The 8,263-nt window shown below is 42.7% G+C and overlaps 2 pseudogenes; one reads left to right on the top strand and one right to left on the bottom strand.

The window, feature by feature from the left end:
• Positions 1-282: 282 nt before the first annotated feature.
• LOC136489073 (protein FAR1-RELATED SEQUENCE 5-like) lies at positions 283-2,844 on the bottom strand (annotated as a pseudogene).
• Positions 2,843-5,785, top strand: LOC136489072 (disease resistance protein RGA4-like; annotated as a pseudogene).
• The last annotated feature ends 2,478 nt before the right edge of the window (positions 5,786-8,263 follow it).

The following is an 8,263-nucleotide window of genomic DNA, read 5'->3' as shown; positions in this document are numbered from 1 at the left end:
TAAGAAGTGTATGTCAGTTGCCATGCTCGGTGCTGAACAAAAGGATGTGTTCGATTCTTTGTTTTCTTTTTCATAGAGTTATACTTCATCTTTGTTTTCTGATTGGTTTACTGAATGCTTCCTGTATCAAGCAAACAAATTCAGAGTCTTCCTGTATCAAGCAAACAAATTCAGAGTACAGTGACAAACAATTTCAGAGTACACTGACAGTGGTTCTGTTTCTGAAAAGCAAAACACACAGGATACTTTCAGAAAGCATGAAGCTATTAACACTAGGAATGATCATGCATTGTTTGGGCAATTACGGGCGTCATGATCCACTAATTGCTTGCATTTTCCACACATCCGTTTTCTTGGTGCCTTCTTCTCCTTGCCCTTTTTAATTCTTTTGCATCGCCCTCTGGAGTTGATATCATTTGGTGGATGTATCTCCACTTCTTGTGGGATTTTGCCACCAAGGAATGCTTCAAACTCATCTTGTTTATTAACTGTAGCAGCAGGAATGATATTTTGGAGAGGTTCTACAAGGTTTGCTAAACTAGAATATAAAAATTCCATTCCTTGTTCAGAGTTTTTGGCCATCTGGATAAGATCTTCAAACTTGTTGCGTGAATCTGAAATTTTTCTCCGCATTGCCACCTCCATAGGATCTTTAGCTTTTTCATCGAGAAGGTTACCTTCGTCATCGAAGAAGAGTTCTCTATGAAAATAAAGATCCGATCAACACTATTGCACATACAAAATAATTTTTGAATAGAAAATAAATCAGCCGTGTCAACTCACCTTTTACACCTTTTGTCCCACCTCTTCATAAAATAAATCGATGGTATCTCATTTTGCTTTTCGCCTCTAAGCACTTGGATGATATGACGGCACGGGATGCCATAGGACTCATAAAATTTACAGGAGCACATACCAAACATGTTTGACTTGTTCATCTGAACCACTCGCTCTTTTCCAGACAGGCTGCTGATGGTGACAGTTTTCATATCTTCAGACTCCGAAATCCCTTGAATAATGCAATGGTCTCTTGCAACTATGAGTTGTTCCTGAAACTTGCTGAAAATTTCATGAGTATATACGACACTACATTGCTTCTCCATGGCCCATGGTGTCATCAATTTAGGATTGGTGTGACGACTTTTATTGTCGGCTATCAACTCCTCTTGGCGCTGGCACTCCAAAGCTGTGTCAAACCTTAGCCAAAACTCAACAAAGGATAACTTTCGATGAATGAAACGGTTAAAAAAAGAATTTGCACTCTCCGATCGTGATGTAGTCCTAAGAAGTCCTGCTAGAGGTATGTCCATAAAGTATGCTGGAATCCATGATTCTCGAATGTCAAACTTTGCGGAAAAACCACTCATTTCCAATCAGCTCATACTTTATCATGATAGAATTCCACTCAGATACAAACTCACTTGAATTCTCAGAGCCCCAAACACACTTGTTTAATACTTCCCAGAATTCCTCATTATTTCTTATGGTGGGCCCAACCTTCTCAGGTACCTTTTCCATGATATGCCACATGCAAAGTCTATGAGCTGTATTTGGTAGAATCTGAGCAATAGCAGCCTTAATGCTCGCATCTTCATCTGTTATGATTAGATGAGGTGCTACTCCACCCATAGCCTTAAGAAAGGTCTGAAACAACCATACAAATGACTCGATCTTTTCATCAGCCAAGAATGCTGCCCCAAGAAAAACACTTTGCAAGTGATGATTGACTCCAGTAAATGGCACAAACTTCATATCATATTGATTAGTAGTATATGTTGAATCTACCGAAAGCACATCACCAAAAACAGAATAGTTTTTCCTGCATATGGCATCTGCCCAGAAGACACGCACAAGTCGTCCTTGTTTATCCACCATAAACTCATAAAAGAAGGCAGGATTTACTTCCTTCTTTCGCTCAAGTTGTCCCACAAACATTTGTGCATCAGCATCCTTGATTTTGCTCCTCAGGTCACGATAATAGTTCTTCAAATCCCTCAGCGTGCAACCAACATTTTCACATCCACCATCACTGACTTGGAGAAGGCGAAATGCCTGGGACGTGCCAATGCTAGCCTTATGACAGTTGAACAAAGTACTCTTTGCCCTCTCACTAACACGACGGTTGGATCTTAGCAAGTGCCTCTTATCTGGCGACACAAAACCATGGTTGTGCTCCTCAAACATTGAAAATATTCGATACTTCTTGTCACTACCAAGCTTAACAACAATATGTGCCTCACAGCCACATCGGGTTTCCACCACATTTGATGTCTTCCTTTTTTTCCCGGATTGATCACTAACATCGTGTACCTTCTCCTTTCTGTACCCTTCCCTTGAGCAAAAAAACCGCTTGTAAAATATTTCCTCATTTTGCTTCTTGTGCTGACCAACACGAACAGAGAAACCAGCTTCGTGTGCATAGTCCTTGTAAAAATTCTCCACGTCTGTGAGTGTATCAAATGTCATTCCAACCATAGGCTTCGAATGTTCTTTGCAACTATCTGCTATATTAGGAGAAGAGGTTGCCCGTGGTGTGCTTGGTTCTTCAAGGTAGGCTCCAACTCCGGCATCGACGTCCATGATGGTCATGCCGGCATTATCCATGCTGGTGGCCTCAAAGGACGCAGAATCAACGACGACTGCAGGTTCACCATCCGCGCATGCAGGGACGTTAGCAATGATCCTACTCAAGATGAAAGTCAAGACGGCAGTCTTATAGGAGGGCAGAAACGAACCTGCATCGGGGCAGTGCGCAACCGTGGGCAGCATCGGGGCGGCGTTCGTGGGCAGCAACGGGGCGGCGTTCGTGGGCAGCATCTCCGAGTCCGGCGGCCGGTGAGTCATGACGAGGAGCGGCGGCGGCAGTAGAGTCGAAGATGGACCGGCGGCGGCTGACTTCGACAAGACTGGAGCGATTAGGGGGCTTCGATTCTACTGGAGCATCGGGCGATTAGGGGGGTCATTTGGAAAATAAAACACAATTACTAGTGCCTGGCGGGCTGTTAAATGTAAAAAAGTCCCACCTCTCTCCACAGCCTTCGGATGAGCATCATGGGGTCCAAATCATTAGTTTGCAAAGTTTGCACAAGTATGGTGGTTTGCATACGATACGGAGCCCTTTAAGATATGCACTTGTGGTAGTTTTAAGACAATCGCCTTACAAAGGGGATTCTCAAACTGACAGCAATGGAACACATTATTTTTACCGTCGGTTCCAAAAACTCTCATATATGAGTGGAGTTAAAGGTAGTTTTGAAAAAAAAACAATATTTGGTAAAATAGCTTCTCATAGTAGAATCGTAGAGAGGGAGCTAACTTCATCCAATATCTATCCCGTGAGAGCTGGTTTTAATGAACTCCACTTGACAAGTAGTTCTATTTTAACATAGTTTGTCAAAAAAAATATTCCAAATAGCTCCTGAATCTGCTGAGAAAACTGTGCCGAACAGGGCTAAGTTGTTATTTCAAAATAAACTCTTCTAATAATCTTTGTCCCCATCTCTTCAATCATCTTCCACCCCACTCTCTTATTGCGTCTTGGTATCTATGCTGCCAATTCCAATAAATTTTATATGGTTTCTTAAACTTTGATTTTGTACAAGACCTAGATTCTTGTGTTTTTCATCTTTCTTGTCTTTAATGTTGTTGCCAAGTCTTCCAAAAATAAATAAATAAACAGTGAGCACCTCCATTTTTTAATCATGCATGACAACCTCATTTTGTATCCAAGGAATCAAATCAAAAGGATTTAATTCACGTGTTTCGGCTCAGTTTTGCAATGTATTCCTATCATATATGTTTTGTCTGTCCATAAACTCTTATTCCTATCTTAATTAAGAAACAGAGCTCTTGCCATGTTTTTAAAAAAAAACCATATATGTTTTCTCTTTTTTGCGGCGGATTTATTACAGGTTTACGTGAATCGAAGAGGCCTAACATTGTTTTCTAAATTTGCATATTTCAGATTCTTGATTGTAATTGATGAGGTGGCCGCAGATGAGCTGTACGACATGGTATCTGCATTGCCCTGGACTGATGGAGTTGGAAGCACAATTATCTTGACAACAAGCATCCAGTCAGCAGGAACACGCTGCATCTGTGGTAAAGGTTTAGCACTTACTCAGTGTAGCAGCACATCCCAAATTTTTAAGATCCTAGAGCTGACAGAAAGTAAATTTGAAGAGGGCTACACCCTTAGAGCAAAGTTGGAAGAGATGATTGTCAGTAACTATGAGAGTCTAGTTGGGCTTGGTCTTCAGGACCTTGTTGCTACACTTTTGCATGTTCGATTCCCCTGTGATCATCCTGTCAGAAGGAATCCTCTAATAAGGAGATGGTTGGCTGAAGAAATCGTATTCATTGAACCAGAGGACGCTCGAAGTAGTCCCGAAGAGGTGGCATTCAACACCCTCATCAACCGCAATATCATTCAGCCCGTTCAAGTAAGCAACACTGGAAAGGTGAAGAGATGCCGGCCATACGAGATAATGCTGGACTCCGTTTATTGCAAGAAGTCAGCGTCCAATAATTTCATCACCTTAGTGCTGTGGTCGGACCGGCCATGAACCGCCATGTGTTCGCCGACTTCTCTCCATCCTAACACAGCAGCAGCAAATAGGCGGTTGAAACTGCCCAAGTATTTATCTCGTCTCCGTACCTTGGCGGTATTCCCTGCTGCCAATCTTGACAATTATAAGGATACGCTGAAGTTTGTCAAGTATGAGCTACTACGGGTGTTGGATCTCAAGGAATGCTCTCATCTGGAAGAAAAACATCTCAGAGATATATGCGGCCTGCTTCTGCTGAAGTATCTGAGCCTCGGTGAAACTATTGGTAAGGTTCCACAGAAAATAAGGAATCTGCAACGTCTAGAGACGCTCGACATGAGGAGAACCGAAACAGTGGAGCTGTGCTTAGAAGCCCTCCAGCTACCCAAGTTGAAACACCTGCTTGGAAAGTTTCAGCTACAAGAAATCCCAAATAAAAAGCTAGACAAGTTCTTGTCAGACAACTGTGGCTGTGACCTGGACCTGGAGACGCTTTCAGGGTTTGTCGCGGACAGGAGGAAAGGAATTTCACAACAGATGCTTTTTATGGGGCAGCTGAAGAAGGTGAAAATATGGTTGGATTCTTCTGTAGATGCCACCAGCATTACTCATCTTTCAGATGCCGTCAAGGTGTTCACCAGTGACGGTAACAGTATGGCTAGTGTTGATCGCTCCCTGTCCATTGATTTCAGAGTGCTCCACTGCCGAATGCTCAGTTCGGCTCCTGGAATCTCTACAAGCCCCGGGTAAACTGACCTCGCTCAAATTGCGTGGCGACCTGGCACAGTTCCTGGATTCTCTACCAGAACCTGAGAAGTTTGTTACGAAGTTGAGGGGTATTCAAGAGCTATGCCTTTCGTCGACTAATCTTGCAGGGGGCGCCATTCTAGCCGGCCTGGTTAATTTGCAGGGTGCTGAAATATCTGAAGCTCGTCGAAGATAACCTTGGGCCCCTGGTCATACAACCTGAGCACTTCCCATGCTTGCACCGGATGTGCCTTGTGGGCGTGCGAAGTCTCCACGATGTAACAATCCAGGCTCGGGCTCTGCGGTCTCTTGTATCGCTACAAATGCTCTGCGAATCTCTTGGTGATCTTCCGGGCATCGAAATCAAACGCCTTCAAAATCTGAAGGAAATCGCTCTCCATAGTCGGGTGGTTGATGGGATAAAAATTGCATGGCGAGCAGCGGCAAGGGACCACGCTAATAAGCCCAATGTCTGCTTCATAGAAACCTAGCTAGCCTCTATTGTTTGGGAGTATTGTTTGGTCATTCACCCAGGTACAGTCCATTTCTGGAATTGGCTATCTTGAAAGACTGAATCGATTTGAGCTCAATGGCATCAGCATCCCATATAGTGTCAAAGAAACTATTGCAACATACCCAAACCATCATGTTTTCAAAAACAATCTGCAGAATCAATTCTAAGAATCAGCAAGCACACGCCAATGAACGCTCCCTTGATGCTACTGTATGCTTCAGTACTTCTATTCTTGGTCAATTGAATTGCCTTGCTGGGTTTACGAAGAACATTTTTTTGAACTGAAACCGTGGGGTGTTTACGATGAACATTGACTGCCCATTCAGGCTTCGCCCCTACCCACTGTATGGCATTAGATTGATCCAAAGTTGGAGGCTTGGAGCATGAATCTTCAGAATTATCTTGTAAGATCAAGTGACTTCAAAATTTCTGTGTTTCAGTCACTTCAAAAGTAGAAAATTTCCTTCTAATTATCATTCACATCAAACTGATAGTTTGCCTTTATTACCATGTACTGCAGTCTGATTGATGGCAACAGATGTCCTGCAATAAAAAATTCTTTAAAAACCACGAAGCAATGAAGTTTGTTATTGCTACATTTGCATCTTTTGTTCCTATACAGTGAAACTTCGGACCAGTCTGAAACAAGTCCTGCAATACTGTCATTCAGATAAAACGAATGAGTTAGTTCCTCTCATAATATACTCAGCTTGGTGCTTGTAGCTTGTTCTTTCCACTTATTTTGTCCACATAGTGTTTAAAAGGTAGGAATGCCCATACACCATCCAGGATCATCATTATCATATAACAGAGAGCTTTTGTGGCAAATGTTTCCATGAGAATGTCCCTTCTCTTAATAGACAGGAAAACTTAATAGGTTACTACTAACCTTTAGCTGCAGAAACTAATCCAATTTTTTCAGTTCCCATTTATCACTGCAATTCTATTATGATTTCTGAACGTGACATGAAGGCTCACCTTGTTCGGTAGCACTTTCAGAATCTTCAGTGATATTCCTCCCAGTCCTGCATCGCACTCTTCTTGCATGGAATAGGTTCATGAATGCTGATGTCAAAAAGTTCTACTCGATGCAGCATATGCCCTCCAGAGCATGGGGACTATCCTCTACCATTCCCATTCCTAAGCCAATGTTACAAAAGAGCAGTATTTGGATTAGGGACAAGGACACGAGAGGAGTCGAATCTTATTTTGCCCTCGTCAGCACAACTGTGAGACGTATCATAAATTCACCAAGTTTAAAGCAGCTTCTTTCTTTATAAAAAATAAAATAAAATAAAAGAGCTTCTTTCCCCCCCAAAAAAATAAAAGCATAACCGCTTATTTTACTCGGGTCAAATTCCCCAGATCCAGTCGATCTTACTTCTAGAACGCAGGGTAAAGCTTGGAATCGTCCAAGTGAGCCATTTCCCGCTACGAACTAGTACAAATGCAATCTCCCAAGATGAATAAAAAAAAATCCTCTTTTTTTAGATACAAACAAATCAAAAGTCGAAGCTGCAAACTTACAGCGGTTTTAAGCAGCCGCTGTCGGTGTGACGGTGTCCTTCCTGAATCACCATGCCCTGCTTGTCGAGGGTCTTCTGGAAGCATCTGGTCCTGCTGGTGGTAGCATCTGGTCCTGCTGGTGGTAGCCCGACCCTGCTGGTGGTAGCATCTGGTCCTGCTGGTGGCTGCCGACACTAGCGGTGGTCATGCCCGGCGACGTCGACAGCCACGGCATCGTTTTTCCTTTTTCCCCATTTTTGTTTTTTAGCATAATAGACATTTATTATTCTTAAACAGACGTCATCAGGCGAAGATACAAACCAAACATGTCTCCCTAAATTAGCATAGATACAACTCCTAATAAGATTATGAGCATCCACATTTGATCGTCTCCCCTCATGGATGAACTCAACAAATCTGAAATCATTCGATCTAGCTCTAATTTTCTAGACAACGTGCCCATAAAAGCCCATAATACCTTCACGTATGCTTGCAACAACTCCAGCATTGTCGCGTGCCACTCTGAAGTCCTGAAGTAGCAAGTCGCTAGCAAGAGCCAGGCCTTCTTTACATGATATCGCCTCCACCGTCTCTGGCTCCAAGCTTCCTTCCATCACTACTGCCGAGGCCCCCAAAAAGCGTCCAGCAAAGTCGCATGCACCAGCTGCAGCAACGACAATTTCTGAGTTCTTAGCCAAGGCTACATCAACATTAATCTTCATTAGCCTCGCGGGGGGAGGAATCCAGCGAGTGTTGCTGCTCTTAAAGCAAGCATCCGATTGATCTCAATACTTTTAACTATGTATATTATGTTAGTTTTATCATAAATCAAACATTTCTATCATCATAAATCTAAATGGTTCCCTTTAATCCCCGAGGCTCATACCTCTCTGTAACACCCTAAATTTTACAACAATTGAAATTAGAGAAAAATTGATTTACTAAGCAT

Source organism: Miscanthus floridulus, chromosome 10 (assembly GCF_019320115.1).
Source record: "Miscanthus floridulus cultivar M001 chromosome 10, ASM1932011v1, whole genome shotgun sequence".
Taxonomy (NCBI): domain Eukaryota; kingdom Viridiplantae; phylum Streptophyta; class Magnoliopsida; order Poales; family Poaceae; genus Miscanthus; species Miscanthus floridulus.
The sequence above is the reverse complement of the archived record's forward strand: the minus strand, read 5'-3'. Positions and strand labels throughout refer to the sequence as shown.